This window comes from Mustela erminea, chromosome 2 (assembly GCF_009829155.1).
Source record: "Mustela erminea isolate mMusErm1 chromosome 2, mMusErm1.Pri, whole genome shotgun sequence".
Lineage (NCBI taxonomy): Eukaryota > Metazoa > Chordata > Mammalia > Carnivora > Mustelidae > Mustela > Mustela erminea.
In genome coordinates, this window is record NC_045615.1 from 63,849,163 (window position 1) to 63,868,887 (window position 19,725).

Below are 19,725 nucleotides of genomic sequence, written 5' to 3' on the forward strand. Positions count from 1 at the left end.
ATTAGCCTAATAGTTTCCACAGACTTTGAGCTGATGAGAGCAGTAGAACATTTCTCATGTGGCAAAGATGGCCAACGGTAACCTGAGTAAATCAGTATAAGAAAAAAAAGTGGGAATGAGTATTCCTTAATGGGTGAGTTGTCAGTATAAATATTTGATATCACCAGTGATCAGTTATACGAACACTTCCAATCTACACTGTGATATTATGGACTCAAATTTAGGTGTAACTTCAGGGGGAGGGTGATGAAGACTGAGGTTAAGTATCCATAATTCAGTGGAATGGGACTCAAAAGAAATATTAAATTCAATTATAAGATAAAGTAATGTAATTTTATTTATTTATTTCAGACCAGGAGCTATGGAATGAAATTTGTATCATTCCACATAACCCCAACTCCCTCCCCAAATTTTACCTCTTTAGACACTGGGCATCTGGCCTTCCAACTGTGTTTCCTAGCTCCAGGTGCTCTCAGCTGAACATTTTCTGAGTCTACAGGTTCCCAGCATGTTCTTCTATATGAGGACATGTGCAGACAGATCCGTTGGCCAGATATGGCAAGCTTCTTGGCCATCCCATGATTTTTATGGTTTGCTTAAAATAAAGTGGCACTGGGGGTGCCTGGGTGGCTTAGTAGGTTAAGTGTCTGCCTTCAGCTCAGGTCACAATGCTGGGGTCCTGGGATGGAGCCCCATATCATTGGGCTCCCTGCTCAGTGGGAAGTCTGCTCCCTCTCCCTTTGTCCTCTCCTTGCTCGTGGTTTTTTTGTTTTTGTTTTTGTTTTTGTGTTTTTGTTTTGTTTTGTTTTTTTATCTTTCTCAAATTAAAAAAAAATCTTTAAAATAAACGCACTAATATACAAAAAGAAAAAAAGTTTAGAGGAAGGGATTAGTCACTTGGTTATTATAGAGTGTGATCATATTAAACACCACCAATTGTTTAATAAGTAGCTCTTCAAAAAAAAATAAAATAAAAAGCCTGTAATTTTAACATATGCCAATGCCAATATCCATCCATGAGGTAATTTCAACCTACTTAGGATATATGTAGTAGATATAAATATAGATGTAGTTGGTTATATATATGGTCAGTTGAAGGGATGGATGATAGGTAGGTGGTTGAGAAAGTGCTTAATGGAAAGATAGATATACAGATGGGAACCTGAATGGACAGGTGAGTAGAAGGATATATCAATATATGGAAGAAGATATTGGCAGATGAATGGATGGTTGGGTAGTTGGGGCGACTGAAGTAAGAATCTCTATATACCATTTTTTTTTAAAGATTTTATTTATTTATTTGAGAGAGATCACAAGTAGGCAGAGAGGCAGGCAGAGGGAGAGAGGCAGGCAGAAGGAAAGGGGGAAGCAGGCTCCCCACCAATCAGAAAGCCCAATGTGGGGCTCGATCCCAGGACCTGGGACCATGACCTGAGCTGAAGGCAGAGGCTTTAACCCACTGAGCTACCCAGGCACCCCCCAAGATACCATTCTTAACCAGTGATCTCGCTGATCTTAAGCTACCAATTATCGCTGAATGTGAAAATGAGAAGGATACGTACAAAATCATTTCTCACAAATCGGTAACTTCTATTTCCAGCTGGTCATTGGCTCTTGTCTATTGCACATGAAAAAGATACCTTTCTTTCTTGGTAATTTACAGGTTCAAATGTAGAGCTCTGCTAGTTTCACTGACAGGTGTAGGCTATTTCTGAAGCAAAGGAAGAGTCTAGCATAAAAAGTTAATTTTTGCAAGAACAATATCCTTGCAAGAAGACTTTCAGGCACAGTCTTCTTCATCTGTAACAGTCTTCACAGACTATGAATTTTATTTCCTTTTCACACTTTTTTTTCCCCAGAAACCACATTCAATAATAACATTATACTAGGAGATTTCAGGAAAAAAAGGGTGAATAAGATTTACCCGGACAGGGTCTAAACTCAGGGACAACAGAGTTGGAACATGCACGGAAATCACAAAGGTCAGGTTGAAAGTACAGAGCATGAGAGAAGCTCAAGAAGGAGATGCTGTTATATATCCAGTGCTTAAGAGAAAAAAGATATAAATTCTATCCTAAAATATTAAAGGTCAAAACTTACCTAGAGTTTATATTTATTAGGTTGTTTAACTATAAACTAGAGACAATCAATATACTTAGATTTTATTTTAATTTTTTTATTGTATACTTACTCTGCCACTTTTCTAAGTGTTTTATATGTATTACTTAAGCAATTATCACAAAATATGATGCAGGTACTATTATTACCATCTCTGTGTTAGAGATGAGAAACTAAGGCTTAGAGAAGTTAAGTAACTTGCCTAAGAATGATATCTTTCTGCTCTCTGTTGAATGATAAGAATAGCTCCCCAGGGATAGAAACAGTGGTGTTCACTCAATTTTCTTTGGAGGAAAGTTTCATAGAATAAGTTTTTGCTCATCAGTTTACTGTCTTTTCCTGGTACATAGTGAGGTGTTCAATAAATACTTGTTGTGTGAATAAATTAATCCATTGCTTTATTCTGGCTTCACCCATTTTGATTATTTGACACAGTTGTTGCAGTTTATGATCCTTCTATCATTTTACTTGCTAGTCCATTGAACTGTAGTTGCTTTATCAACATTTACAAAAATTCATAATAAAGTTGTATTCTCAGAATTTTCAAAGTAAGTTTAAAATAAAAACAGATGAAAAAAGTTATTTTTAAACTATTTCTACCCTGAAAGAATTCTATAGATTATAGAAATGTGTTTTTTAATTAATATAATTTTTGGATGGGATTATTTGATGAGAGTATGTAGCAGCTTGAAGGATGAGTGAAGATGAGAAAAAACAAATAGAATCCTTATAGTTTATGATTCCCTTTATACTTAGTGATCAGAAAATATGGTATTAACATGTATATTTCAACATTCTCAATTTCTTGTCTTCTGTAGATTTATAGTATTAAAGATTTATTTTTGGGCGCCTGGGTGGCTCAGTGGGTTAAGCTGCTGCCTTCGGCTCAGGTCATGATCTCAGGGTCCTGGGATCGAGTCCCGCATCGGGCTCTCTGCTCAGCAGGGAGCCTGCTTCCTCCTCTCTCTCTCTCTCTCTGCCTGCCTCTCTGCCTACTTGTGATGTCTCTCTGTCAAATAAATAAATAAAATCTTTAAAAAAAAAAAAGATTTATTTTTGATCCCTATGAAGTTAATGCAGTTAGAGGAATCACTAAATATTACAGGAGAAAGAATTAACTTCATAACACCTAAAAAAGAAATTACCTTTAGATTAGTCAAAAGAATGGATTCCCATGACCAATTCATACTGGTCCGTTTATGTTGACCACATGACTATAGTCAGCTTATTGAGTTTAGCCACAAAGAACTCAATGGACACTGATTTTAGAATATAGTTGTGGGATGTTGGAATACGAATCATGCTATTGTATCAAATTGTACCCTGAAATATGTGTCACTATGTCTTCTTTTCCTCACACGTTGATGCAACAGAAGTCAACAGAATTTATTCCTTTATTTCTTTTCTAGCTGTTCTCCTAAAATAAAGTGAATCATAAATTTAAAGCTAAATTCAAAGTCTACAAAACATAAAATAGACTCAAAGTGTGAATAACACTTTGAGTTATTCCATTTCTCACTGTTTTGTAACTCTCTGTCCCTAATAAAACTCTCCCTTCCTCTGCTTTCTAACCCTTTTCCATTTCCACCATGCAACTGAAGTTTAGGAATGGATGTTTAAGTAAATGATACGTTCTTTCTGTCTGCCTGGAATTTTCCATCATCTTTGCCAGTAAGCTGATTCCTGTTAACAAACCATGTCTACTATATTTCAGATATCCAGAATAGAAGTTTTTGGATCCAGCATATGATTAACTACTGGATGCTATTTGCAGAAATTTTACATTTGTGTTGACATGTCTTGCCATCTGACTGAAATCCATTGCTATCCTAATGACAAAATTGTTGGGGAACTCAATTAGAAGACTAATTCTAACAGTAAAATAAATGGATCTTTAATTATTTTCGAATGAGAAATAGGACTCAGATGTTTAATAGTTCAAATGAAAGTTATAGAACACCATTAATGATTTATTTCATGGACTAAACGATGCTACTTTAATTTCATCACAAATATAATTTAATTTCATGCAACTTTAATTTCATCATCTTGTCTTTCAGGGAGTCTTGTCAACATTACATCATTCATATCAGTTATGCAACTTAAAATATGTGGAAAAATGCTTTCATAAGTCATCCTGGCAGTAAAGTAACAGACTGTTAGTCTATAATTTTATAGTAAATACTGATTGTCCAAGTTCATCTGAAAGGTTGACTATCCTTTCAAATGTGAATTAATATAGAGGAGGAGAACCTTTCATCTCAGGCCCTGAAGCCACTTTTAGGGGGAATATAGGAGTTACCCAAAGAACTATCATATTTCTTATCCTCAATAAGAAATAAACAAGGACTCATGAAGCTACTGAATGAAGTTAGAAAGACCCAAAATAGGAATCCACACTTTTTTATTTCCTATACTATCAGATAATAATATTTTGTGTATGTGTATGCATGGCGCTTTGTTTAAAAATGATTAAATATGCAGATGGAGCCTGGGTGGCTTAGTTGGTTAAGCATCTAACTCTTGATTTCGGCTCAGGTCATGATCTTAGGGTCCTGGGATTAAGCCCTGAGTTGAGCTCTGTGCTCAGTGGGGAGTCCGCTTGAAGATTTCTCTCCCTCTCCTCTACACCTCCCTCTGCTCATGCTCTCTTTCTTTCTCTCTCTTAAATAAATAAATAAATCTTTTAAAAATGATTAAATATGTACAACAATTTGTGTTGTTTATCATTCTCATTTCTTGGGTAGAAAAATAAACTCACAAAATCTGTGACTTTTCAAGTTCACAAAATTAGAAACCAGCAGAATCAGAACACAAATTCATATTCTCTGATTCAAAGCTTAAGTCTCTTCCTACTATCTTTTTAAAAAAAATTTCTTGTATGATAATATGTACTGGAAGTTTAGTGGAGACATGTCAATCCTTTAGCTGTCTAACTGGTGTAAATGATACTTACTTCTGGCCAATTACATACAAAAATTCACCTCATTCATAAAACAGTAAATATAAATACTTAAGAAAAAATTAGTTTACATGATTTTCTTGTCATGGTCATTGCCAGTATTAAAATATATATCATTGGATATTTGGATATTGCATATTGGATTTTTGTTTTCTGATATTGGATATTGGGTATCCGATTGGATATTGGATATTTGTTTTCTGATAGTGTGGTGATACATGAAATACTAAGAAGTATTAAGGAGATCTATGAGGGCAAAGATGTTTTTTTCCTAGACCAAAGAGAATAAGTGTAAGGGTTTAAGTAAAGACAAAACTAATATAGGCCAAATGAATAACTTAATCCAAGATTAAAAATTGACCCAATTATAACTGGAAATTTTGTCTTCGATTTCTTTTGCAATATCTCATTCTCTATCCATAGATATTAGTGAAAATGATGCTACATATTCAGGAGACATTCCATACAAGAAATAAAGTTCATACTCCCCTTTTAAAAACCATGTGTATATTAAGGAAAATAGAAACTCTCTCTCTTTCCATATATAATATATATATGGAAATATATATATGTGAATATATATAATATATAATACTATGTTATATATACTATATATAGTTATATTTCTGTAAATTTATATTTTTATATATAATTATCAAAATATTTCTTTGTGAGAAATACTTGATGTATCCAGGTTTTAAAATTTTTATGATGTCTCTATTAGTATTAAGGTTTTATCCTGCTAGTCTTAACATTATATTTAAGTTCAATACACTGAAACATTAGACTTAGATTGATCTTATACTTGGGGTAAGCATATACTCTCACTACATTCATTCTTGCTGTTAGTAAATATAGTGGTTCCTTTTCCATGTGAGTTCTGTTTTTAAAGGTAACAAAATGAGGAGAGTTGATAAAAATGTTTAAAGTGTCTGCATATTTTTAAAAGAATTATAACAGGGTGCCTGGGTGGCTCAGTGGGTTAAAGCCTCTTCCTTAGGCTCAGGTCATGATCCCAGGGTTCTGGGATTGAGCCCCGCATTGGGGATCTCTGCTCAGTGGGGAGCCTGCTTCCTCTTTCTCTCTGCCTGCCTCTCTGCCTACTCATGACCTTTGTCTGTCAAATAAATAAATAAAATCTTTAAAAAAAAATTATAACAGCTTTATTGAGGTTCAATTGACCAAAGGTGAACATATTTAAAGTATACAACATGATAAATTTTGACAACTGTATAAATTCATCAAACCATCACTGTAGTCACAACAATTAATATATTTATCATCCTCAAAACTTCCTCTGTACCCTTTTCATTCTGTCTCCTGTTCCTTTCCATCCCATTCCTATCCATGAGAAATTGCTGATCCGATGTCCAAGCCTACAGAGTAGCTTGCTTTTTTAAATTTGATATGAATGGAATCATAAAACATGCACTCTCTACCTTGCTGCTTTCACTCAGCATAACACTCTATATACTCATCTATTTTGTGCACACCAACAGTTCATTTGTTAATGAGTGAATTTAGTAAGGTTGCAGAATACAAGATTAATATGTAAAGAGCAATTTTATTTATGTAATCTAACAACAAATAATCATTGCTTAGTAATATTCCAACATATGGTTATACCACAATGTGATATATCTGTTGATAAACATTTGGGTCTTTTTCCATATTTAGCTATTATAAATAAAATTGCCATAAACTTCACATACAAGTCTTTGTATGGATATGTGCTTTTGTTTCGCTTGAGCAAATAGTTAGAAATGGCTGATTTATACATACACATATATTATGTGCTTAATGTTTAAAATACAGCCAAATTATTTCCTAAAGTAATTGTATAATTTTATATTCTTACCAGCTATGAAAATCCAAGTTGTTTCACACCTTTGCCAATACTTGGTACAGTGGACTGATTTGTGTCCTGTCAAAATTCAGGGAGATAATTAGATTTAGATGAGGCCATAAGGGTGGGGCCTTCATGATGGGACCCCCAAGAATTCACTCACATAGAAGGCCCCTGAATTTTAGTTGGATTTATTTCCCGCTCTGACATACAAATGGCTCACCAATAAGTTGAGTGTAAAATTGCTACTTCTTGCTCACTAGGTCCAATAAGCACAATATAATGAAGCATTGTTGAATCTTAAGGAAGGTAAAGGTAACCAAGATCCCTGCAAACTAAGCTGTGACATAGGGATGGAGAATCAATATCTGCTAAGGTAGAACAGTGAATGTTTTTCTGGCCTTTCCAGCTGAAAGCAAAATGTTTCTCGTGGGCTTTGGGAACAGGTATGAAAGAGAAACATTTGCCAGAATACCTACATATCAAGTGCCAGGGTATGTTAATTTGTTTAAGCAATGAAATCAAATCTGGTAAAGCAGCTGCAATTAGACTTATCAGCTGTCTAAGCTTAGGATAATCCACTGTCATTCTCTAATATTCATCTGTCTCTTCACAGGCCAAATAGGAAAGTTATGGAAATGTGATAGGAATTGCCACCCTTGCATGTTTCAAGTCCTTGATGGTGGCACTAATCTCTGCAATCCCTCCAGGTATGTCGTACTGGTTTTGGCTTACTATTTTCCTAGGTAAGGCTGTTCTAATGACTTTCACATGGCCTTTCCTATCACAATAGCCCTCACTTCACAGGTGAGGGAAATAATGTAGGGATTTTACCAATTTCTGTGTCTGTTTATTCTCATTATGCATTCTGGATCTGGGAAAATAACTCAGATGGGTTTGAGGACTCATTAGACCCACTGAGATGGACCTGTGCTAAAACACCATTGATCACCTAACCTTTATAACCTTCTATTCGAATGGTGGACCACAGTGACATTTTCAGTTTCTTGAAACTAGTGTCAATTCAGTGTCAAGTAGTCCCTTAAAGACTGATTATTCCCTTTTCTTAATTGTACAGTTATCTTGGTAAAAGAGTATCTTTGGAGAAGGCTGGGAGAATAATTAACAATGTAAAGAGCTTTTCTCCTTTGGGTAAATTGTCAAATTTTGGGGCAGAGTATTTCTTTTTTTTAGCCTCTTAATGTCTATAGGGGTTATAGTGAATTACCCTTTCTCATTTCTGAGAAATTTGAGGAATTTGTGTCCTCTCTCCTTTTTCTTGGCAAGCCTAACTAAAGGCTTATTCATTTTATTGATCTTTTCCAAGAACCAGCTTTGGGGGCACTTGGATGGCTCAGTCAGTTAAGCATAGAATATCTTACCAAAGAATAAATGGGTTAACTAGGAAATTAAGAAGAGATAAAAAAAAATACATGGAAACAAATGAAAAAGAAAAAATGACATACCAAAACCTTTGGGATGCAGCAAAGGCAGTCCTGAGAAGGAAGTACATGGCAATATAGGCCTTCCTCAAGAAGCAAGAAAAGTCTAATACACAGCCTAACTTTACACCCAAAAGAGCTGGAGAAAGACGGCAAATAGTCTGAATCCAGCAGGAGAAAAGAAATAATAAAAGTTAGAATAGAAATCAATGACATAGAAATCTACAAAACAAAACAAAAACAAAGCAGTAGAATAGATCAATGAAACTAGGAGCTGGTTCTTTGAAAGAATCAATAATATGATAAACCACGAACCAGACCTAACAAAAAGAAAAGAGAAAGAAGAGAAAGGACCTAAATAAATAAAATCATGAATGACACAGGAGAGATCTTAACCAACACAGAAGAAATACAAACAATCGTAAGAGCATACTATGAGCAATTATATGCCCCAAAATTAGGCAATCTGGAAGAAATGGATAAATTCCTAGAAACATATAAACTACCAAATCTGAAACAGGAAGAAATAGAAAACTTGAATAGACCCATAAATAGTAAAGAAATTGAATCAAAAATCTCCCAACAATCAAGAGTCCAGGCCTGGATGGCTTCCCAGGGGAATTCTACCCAATATTTAAGGAGAAATAATACAGATTCTTCTGAAAATGTTCCAGAAAGTAGAAAAGGAAGGAAAACATCTAAACCCAGTCTATGAGGTCAGCATTACCTTATTCCCCAAACCAGACAAAGATCCCACCAAAAAGAATTAAAGACCAATATCCGCAACGAATGTGAATGAAAAAAATTCTCAATAGAATACTAGCAAATCAAATCCAACAATATCTTAAGAGAATCATTCACCATAATCAAGTGGTATTTATTCCTGGGCTGCAGAGGTGGTTCAATATTTGCAAATCAACCAAAATGATATACCATATTAATAAAAGAAAGAGTAAGCATCATATGATTCTCTTAATATATGCAGAAAGAACATTTGACTGAGTTCAGCAAACATTCTTTTTTTTTTCTTTTTTTTTTCTTTTTTTTTTTTTTTAGATTTTATTTATTTATTTGACAGAGAGAGATCACAAGTAGATGGAGAGGCAGGTAGAGAGAGAGAGAGGAGGAAGCAGGCTCCCCGCTGAGCAGAGAGCCCGATGCGGGACTTGATCCCAGGACCCTGAGATCATGACCTGAGCCGAAGGCAGCGGCTTAACCCACTGAGCCACCCAGGTGCCCCAAACATTCTTGATAAAAACCCTCAACAAAGTAGGAATAGAGAGAACATATCTCAACATCATAAAGGCCATATATGAAAGACTTACAGCTAATATAATTCTCAATGGGAAAAACAGAGCTTTTCATCTAAGGTCAGGAAAAAGACAGGGATGTCCAATCCCATCATTGTTATTTAAGATAGTACTAGATGTCCTAGCCTCAGCAATCAGGTAACAGAAAGATGTAGAAGTCCTCCAAATCAGCAAGGAAGAAGTCAAACTTTCACTATTTGCAGATGACATTATAGTCTATGTAATATCCAAAAGACTCCACCAAAAAATTGATAGAATGGATACACGAATTCAGTAAAGTCACAGGATAAAAAATCAAGGTACAGACATCTGTTGCATTTCTATAGACCAATAATGAAGCAGGGGAAAGAGAAATCAAGGAATCAGTCCCATTTACAATTGCATAGAAAGCCATGAGATACCTAGGAATAAATCTAACCAAAGGGGTAAAAGATCTATACTCTGAAAACTATAGAACACTTATGAAAGAGAAATATGGAAAAACATGCCATGTTCATGGATTGGAAGAAAAATATTGTTAAAATGTCAGTACTACCCAAAGCAGCCTACACGTTCAATGTAATACCTAACAAAAATGGCACCAGAATCTTTCAGAGAGCTAGAGCAAACAATCCTAAAGTTTGTATGGAATCACAAAGGACTCTGAATAGCTAAAGCAATCTTGAAACAGAAAAGCAAAGCTAGAGGCATCACAATTCCAGACTTCAAGCAATATTACAAGGCTATAGTCATCAAGACAGTATGGTACTAACACAAAAACAGACACATAGATCAAAGGAACCGAATAGAAAACCCAGAAATGAATTCACAACTAATGGTCAACAAATCTTTGACAAAGCAGGAAAGAATATCCAATGGAAAAAAGTCTCTTCAACAAATGGGAAACTGGACAGCAACATGCAGAAGAATGAAACTGGACCACTTTCTTATACCATACACAAAAATAAATGCAAAATAGATGAAAGGCCTAAATGTGAGACAGAAATCCACCAGAATCATAGAAAAGAACAAAGGCAGCATCCTCTTTGACCTCAGCTGTAGCAACTTTTTACTAGACATATCACCAGAAGAAAGGAAACAAAAGCAAAAATGAAAACTTTGGCTTCAACAAGATAAAAGGCTTCTGCACAGTGAAGGAAATTGTCAACAAAACTAAAATCAACCTACAGAATGGGAGAAGATATTTACAAGAGAAATATCTGACAAAGGGTTAGTATCTAAAATCTAGGGGCATCTGGGTGGCTCAGTGGATTAAGCCACTGCTTTAGGCTCAGGTCATAATCTCAGGGTGCTGGAACCGAGCCCTGCATTGGGCCCTCTGCTCAGTGGTGAGCCGGCTTCCCCCTCTCTCTCTCTGCCTGCCTCTCTGCCTACTTGTGATCTCTCTCTCTCTCTGTCAAATAAATAAAATCTTAAAAAAAATAAAATCTATAAAGAGCTTATCAAACTCAACACCCAAAAAACTAAAACACCCAGTTAAGAAATGGGCAGAAGACATGAATAGACATTTCTCCAAAGACGACACACAAATGGCTAACAGGCACATGAAAAGACGCTCAACTGATCACTGATCACTGATCACTGCTCACTGATCATTAGGGAAATACAAACCAAAACTACAATGTGAAACCACCTCACACCAGTCAGAATGGTTAAAATTAACAGCTCAGGAAACAACAACAGGTGTTGGTGAGGATTCAGGGAAAAGGGAAGCTTCTTACACTGTTGGTGGAGAGGCAAAATGGTGCAGTCATTCTAGAAAACAGTGAAGAGGTTCCTCAAAAAAGTTAAAAAATAGAACTACTACATGATCCAGAAATTTCACTACTATGTATTTATCCAAAGGATACAAAAATACTGATTCAAAGGGGCACATGTACCCTAATGTTTATAGAGCACTATCAACAATAGCTAAATTATGGAAAGAGGCTAAATGTCTGTTGACTGATGAATGGATAGATGGATAAAGAAGATGTGGTATATATAGATATAGATATAGATATAGATAGATACACACACACATATACGCAAGGGAATATTACTGACCCATAACAGTGTGGATGGATCTAGAGTGTATTATGCTAAGCTAAATACAATAGTCAGAAAATGACAGATACTATATGGTCTCCATTTACATGTACAATTTAAAAAACAAAAGGATGAATATGGGGGAAAGGAAAAAAAAAAGAAGGAGGCAAACCATGAAAGAGACTCTTAACTATAGAGAACAAACTTAGGATTGCTGGAGGGGAGGTGGGTAGGGTTTGGGTTAAATGGTTGATGGGTATTAAGGAGTGCACTTGTGATAAGTACTGGACGTTGTATGTAAGTGTTGAATCACTAAATTTTACTCCTAAAACTAACATTACATTATGTGTTAATTAACTAAAATTTAAATAACCTGAAACATGACAAAAGTAATAAAAAATTAAAATACAATATAATATGATCTATATAATAAAATATATAATATTTAATATAATAATTATAAATATTTCAGATACAAATATATTTCTAAATATATTTGGAATTCCAGATATTATATATGTATTCCAGATATCATATATGAAATTATGTATATATTCCATACCATAAATTTCCCTTTAAGCACTGTTTTTGCTGCATTCTACAAGTTTTAATAAATTCTGTTTTCATTTTCACATGAAAATATTTTAAAATTTCTCTTGAGATTTTCTTTGATCCATGGTGATTTGGAAGTGTGTAATTTAATCTTCATATATTTAGGGACTTTCCAGAAATCTTTCTATTTTGATTTCTGATTTAATTACACTGTGGTTTGAGAGCAGTGATTATATGATTTTTATTCTTTTAACTTTGTTAAGGTGTGTTTTATGGCCCAGAACATAGTCTGTCTTGGTACTGTTCTGGGTGCACTTGAAAAGAATATATATTTTGTTGTTGTTGGCCAAAGTAGACTACTGATGTCCAGTTGATTGATGGTGCTTTTGAGCTTAATTTTGTCTTTATTGATTTTCTGCCTACTGAAATTGTCCATATTTGATAGAGAGATGTTGAAATCTCCAGGTATAATAGTGGATTGAGGGGTGCCTGGGTGGCTTAGTCTTTAAGTATCTGTCTTCGGCTCAGGTCATGATCCTAGAGTCCTAAGATCCAGGCCCGCATCAGGCTCCTTTCTCATCAGAGAGCCTGCTTCTCTCCCTCTCCCACTATCCCTGCTTGTGTTCTCTTTCTCACTGTGCCTCTCTCTGTAAAATAAATAAATAAAATCTATTTAGGAGAGCACAAATTGCATGCAGCACTGGGTGTTATATGCAAACAATGAATCATGGAACACTATATCAAAAACTAATGATGTGCTGTATCATGACTAACATAACACAATTTTAAAAATCTTTAAAAGAAATAGTGGATTGATCTATTACTCTCCGCCATTCTATGAGTTTTTGCCTCAAGTAGTTTGGCACTTTGCTGTTAGGCACATACATGTTAAAGATTGCTAAGTTCTTCTTGGAGAATTGGCCTTTTATCATGCAATGCCCTTTATCCCTGATAAGTTTCCTTTGATGAGTGTTAGCATGGCATATCTTTCTCCATCCCTTTGCTTTTCATCTTTCTTTTCCCTTTACATTTAAAGTGGTTTTCTTGTAGACAATGTAGAGTTGCATCCTGGTTTTTGATCCACTCTGACAATTTCTGTCTTTTATTTGGTATATTCAGACCATTGACATTAAGGTGACTATAGATATAGCTGGATTAATCTACCATATTTGTTACTGTTTTTAATTTGTTGTCATTTGCTCTTTGTTCTTGGTTTTGTCTTCCATTCTTTTTCTGCCTTTTGTGGCTCTAGTGGGATATTTTGTATGACTCCTTTTCTCTGCTCTCTGCTTTCTTAGCATATCACTTAAATTTTTTTTTTTTACTTTTTTTTTTACTTTTTGCCCTAGAGTTTGCAATATATATTTACTATTATCTAAATTCACTTTCAAATAACACTATACTACTTCAGGGGTATTATGAGTACCTTGAAATGAAATATTCCTAATTCCTTTCTCTCATCTCTTGTATCATTGCTATCATTCATTTCACCTATACTTAAACATATATAAAATACCTATTATGTGTTCCTAATCAAATGTATTGTTGCTATTATTTTTAACTTTTTGATCAAAATTTACCTGTTCAATCACTTGCAAATGAAAAACAAAAGTTTTTATTTTACCTTCACTTATTCCTTTTCTGATACTCTTCTTCTTCTTCTTCTTTTTTTTTTAATGTAGATCCATGTGTTTTTCACTTACCATTTGCTTTCTCTCTGAAAAACTTCCTTTAACATTTCTTGTAAGGCAAGTCTCTTGGCATAAAATTCCCTCAATTTTTGTATACAAAGGTTTTTATTTCTCCTTCACTTTTGAAGCATAACTGTACAAAATATAAAGTTCTAGGTTGGTATCTTTAAATATTTCACTCCTATCTCTTCTTGCTTGCCTCGTTTAAAACAATAACAATCTTTGGTAGAATCTCTTTTGAAAGCACATGAAATATTTACCAAATTAAACCATAAGGTGGCTCATAAAAGTTTCCCCAAATTTCAAAATTGCCTTAGGAGGGCCTGGGTGGCTCAGTCCAACTGACTGAATTAAGCATTTGACTCTTGATTTCAGCTTTCTGGGGGGAAAAAAAAAATGCTATTTCAATGTGTTAAAGACTTTTTAAAATTTTTTTGCATTTTTTTTCTGTTTCAAGTTCTTATTTAAATTCCAGTTAATTAGCATCCAATGTAATATTAGTTTTAGGAGTAGAACTTAGTGATTGAATGCTTACATGCAACACCCAATGCTCATCACAAGTGAGTGCCCTCCTTGATCCCCATCACCCATTTACCCTATCCTCTCTGCCCACTTCCCCAAGATGTTCTTTTAAATAAAGGTGCTGAATTGATTAATTAATTAATATAAATAATTGAATTAGTTAAATAGTGGAACTTAATCACATACCTCACAGCATATACCAAAGTATAAAAAGTAAAACAATAGAATTTCTAATAGATAATCCAGGAGCATATCATCATGACTTTAGGGGTAGGCCAGGTCTTCTTATATACTACGTAAAACAGTGAAGGAAATAGTGATACACTGGACTGCATCCAAACTTCCAAATTTTGTTATTCAAAAGACACCAATAAAAACACAAAAACAACCCATGGAGTTGAGAAGCATGAATATATTTAACAGAAGACTCATTTCCTTTATGTATATAAATTCTACAAACTAATAGGAAAAAGACATTAAAATGGACATAAAATCTGAACAGACACTTGACCAAAAAAATCAATACATAAAATATATGTGTTAAAAGATCCTTTAGTGTCATTACTTATCAGGAAAAGCACAATTTAAAAACCCTATGAGATACCACTACAAGTCTACCAGAATGGTGAAAATTTAAAAAAAAAAAAAAATATATATATATATATATTTCAAATGTTGGCAATAATGTGGAGTATCTGGAAATTTCATACACTGCTTTAAAAGTCATGGCTCACTCATTTTACTTCTAGATGTGTATCCAATAGAAATGGACAAATATCTGCACTAAGTCAAAAACATTCATAGCAGCATGATCCATAATGGCCTAGAACTAGAAATGGCTCAAAAATCCACCAAAACTAGAAGAGATAAGTAAACTGTGGTGTACTCATACAGGGGAATACAATACAGCATGGGAAAATAATGGATTTCTGGTCATGCAACAACAAAGATAAATTTCATAAATCGTGTTCATTGATGAAATTCAGGCACTGAAATACTTAGATTAGATGCTGGTGATGACAACTGAGGGCACTGAGTGTGCTAGCAATGTAATATATGGATCTGGATTGTACACGTGACCACTGTAAAAATGTGTACAGCTACATACTTAATATTTGTGAACTTTAGAATATGAATGTATGTTTGCTTCAGCAAAATGGTAAAATTTGGAAAATATAGTTCTTAGCCTTTCCAAAATACTTTTGGAACTATATTTTACATTTTTAAAGCAGGACTGTGAAAAAAGAAAGTTTTCTCACAGAGAAGGATTCTTTTGTATACTCTGCTTTGTTTTTACTACTTAAAAGACCATTTTGAGAAATTATGATTATTTATAATTTAGTAAATTATCAGTCATGTGAATAAGTCTACTTTAGTTTTATAGTAGCAAAATAAATCAAATATGTATTTAAGAAATTTAGAGAAACATCTCAAGGGAAACAATAACTACTAAACAGTGGCTTTCCTAGCTAATGCATTTCCCAAAATACGCTCTTCATAACCAAGGGAATAATTATTCATGCTGAATTTTTCTTTAAATTTCACCAGTGTAACTGAATTGTAATTAAAGTCCCATTGTTTTTTTCCATCCCTCTTAAAACACTTTCTGGAAATGAAAGAACATTTTCTGCATGAAAATAGCAGCCAAGCATTCTTAGTGTTTTGATTGCAATAATTTTAAGTGTTATGGAGTTTCATCCAGAAAGAATTTACCAAGATATCTTAGGTTTAAATTACAAAAGAAAGAAACCAATGCTTTAAATTTAGAATCCAACAGAAAATTATGACTTATAAATTCAGAACAGAAATCTCTCAAGTCCTCATCTTAAACAGCCATCACAGAGTTCCAGCTCTGAAATGTTGCATTAAAAGAATTTATTCCCCAAATCACTTAGAATAACTTTTGTTGTTTGTTTTAACAGAAGCTTCCCTTTATCCAGACAAATGTGCAAAATCAAGTTTCCTTTGAAAAATAATGACTTAACATAGAAGGAAATTTTTTCGTTGCTCTCAAAATTGAAGTGTAAAAGTGTTAGAAGTTTTATGAAACTTACCACTTCTAATGTTATTCCAGTTTGGTCAAAATCGCAGGTACAAGTTGTAATCAGAGTGTATTTAATTTGATTCAGAGTGATTCAATTTGGAGGTACACAATCACTTTCTTTTGAAATTTCCACAATTTTAAATAATGATAGTATCTGAGGAAGGAGATTTAAATATACTTGCTTTGGTGGAGGGATAGTCTACTACGGGATATGCTACTTCTTACTTTAAAATGAGGGGTGCCTGGGTGGCTCAGTAGGTTAAAGCCTCTGCCTTCAGCTCAGGTCATGATCCCAGAGTCCTGGGATGGAGCCCAGCATGGAAACCTGCTTTGTGCTCTCTGCTCAGCAGGGAGCCTGCTTCCTCCTCTCTCTCTGCCTGCCTCTCTGCCTATTTGTGATCTCTGTCTGTCAAATAAATAAATAAAATCTTTAAAAAAAAATGAAATCCTGATAAATTCATTAAGCTTCTAAATCACAAGTTTTCTATAATTCTCAAGGATTCTTTCAAAACTACATTTTTAGTGATGCTTAACAAGGCAAACAAGGAAAAATAATCCCACATGATTATGAATGAAAGCAATAGAGAGAAATTATCTTTTAGCCTAATGTATTAATTCTTTACAGATAATAAACTAGAGTTCTCACGGAAGTCTTCTATATATTTTTAAAATATTTATTCCATGTTTTATGTTTTAAGATGCTATTACAATTAACACTTAAAAATTGAATTTTCTAGTTTTTTGTTACTGACCTACACAAATACAATTGATTTTCACAGTTGACCCTTGAACAACACAGGTATGAACTGTGGGTATACTTACACATGGATTTTTTCAGTAAAGACAGTACAATACTTTAAATGCATGTTTTCTTCCTTATGATTTTCTTAATAACATTTTATTTTCTTTAGCTTACTTTATTGTAAGAATATAGTACACATAAAATACAAAGAATGTGTTAATCAACACTATGTTATCAGTAAGGCTTCCAGTCTGCAGTGGACGATTAGGAATTAAGGTTTGTGAGAGTTAAAAGTTGGAATTTTTGAGTGCACGAGGGTCAGCATGCCTCACTCCCACATTGTTTAAGGGTCAACTGTATTGACCATGTATTTCATGAGTTGCTAAATGCACTTTTAGCCTAAAGTGCTGTAGTGAGAACTTGATGTAGATAAAATTTGAGTAAAAATTCATAGTCTTATTCATATGAAGAGTCAGAAGACAGAATTCAGGGGGGTCAAGGCAACTGAAAATGAGAAAGAGAATCTAGAAAGAAGAGAAACTGGGATTGGGAACATCAAATTCTGTATATAACCTCTGCTCCAGATTCCTAAATTATCCAACACAAGACAGACTCCAAATAGACCAGCTAAAAAATGTAAAGATTTCAGCTATCGGTCATTGTAAGGGAGTCAGAGCATGGACTTTGAGTTTATCTATAGTTTATCTATCTATTTTGCTTCTGATAAAGCAAAAAAGAATCAAACCTCTGAGAAATAGAGGAGAATCTCCAATTTCTACAATATATTATTCACAATATTCAGGATTCAGGATTAATTGCTGGGCATTGCAAGGTTACATTGTAGTTAATCTGGAATATGCTGTCTACCTTTAAAGAATGCTGTTTTGTTCTGGCAGAAGTTAATTTATTGATGATTCACCATGAACCTGTCAAAATTTGGCTCTAGGTTTTGTTAAGGCAGGCCTAGAGCAGCTATAAGGTTTGGAATTATTTCTAATGTGGCACACTTTAGGGGCCTCTGAGATGCCTAAATTATAACCATTACCGCTATTTCTGCTTCTGTACCTTCGCTTGCTAACCCATGAGGAGATGGAAAAATACCAGCAGACTTTCTATAGGCACTCTGCAACCACACAACCCCCACCCAGAATTGAACCTGGCAGAGTGGCCAGACCCCCACCCGGCTCTGGGCCGAGAGATAACAGCCATCTGGCACCAGAGAAACCCCCACCCAGAATTGGACGTGACAAAATGACTGCTCCCGGACCCCCCACCCAGCTTTGGGCGCAAGAGATGATAACCATCTGGCACCCCACGGCTTGACAGGGAGACCCTGGCCAATCCTGAGGTGACACATACCCTAGCAGCGCCAACTAAGCAGTTTGAAGAATGACAGCCCTTTGACCTAACCAAAAATCTGTTCCCAGCCTTTTCCCGCTCTGTAGTGCGCCAGTCATATTATAGAGTTGCTTTTTTATTTTCCCGCGGTATGTAGTGATTTTTTTTACAAGATACTAAGATGTATGCTAAGTCCCTGCCTCCCCAAAAATAGTGTATAAAAGATGTTGTGATCCCGAGCTTGGGACCTCTTAGCGTCACCGGCAACGAGTGTGCGGAGGTCCGGGTTCAAACTCGTAATAAACGACCCCTGCTGTTTGGCTTTGACTCTGGACTCTGGTGGTCGTCTTTGGGAGGGTCTCGGAATTGGGGCATAACACCTCAATTAAATGATGCTTTGTGCAAAAGAGGAAATCTGATTTGCTTTGCTTTACACCATCATTCGAGAATCAAAATCTCAAAGTGTTTTTATAAAAGTGCATTTAAGTATACTAGACATCTTCTTAAGTATAGATAACAGTTAGCTTCTATTTTACATCTAAACTGAAATCATACCTATTATTTTTACTGGATTTCCTTTACTATCATTTAGAATGGATGTTCCACAGAAATTCTGAAGAGTCCCTTAGACAATCAGTTCTTCAAATTTTATTAACTGCAAGTATCTTGGGACTAAAAAAGATTGTCTCACAATTGAAAAAAAAGTGTCCAGGTTCTGCTCACAGACCTTCAAGGTAGACAAGACTCTTGTCCACTCCACCAAGAAGGGATGATATTAAGTTTAGGATCCAGTTATTCTAGGAACTTCGAGATTGTTCAAGAAGACACCTCCCCCTCACCTGGGAAGGGCCAAAGAATCAGGGACAGTAATACATTATTATTACTTAAAGATCTCTTAAGTAGACAATAAAAAGACTTCATTGAAAATCCTATCTTATGTACCTATCTCTAATAAAATATAATTACAATACAATTATAATATAATTACAAAATATAACCTATTAATTAATTGAGGAATGGGAAGGAGGAGGAAGTTTCCCCTGATCTTTGTCACAAAGTACCCTAAATCACCAACACCTCATATAAGTTAACACTTTAAATACAATTTTTTTTAATTAATTTTTTATTTT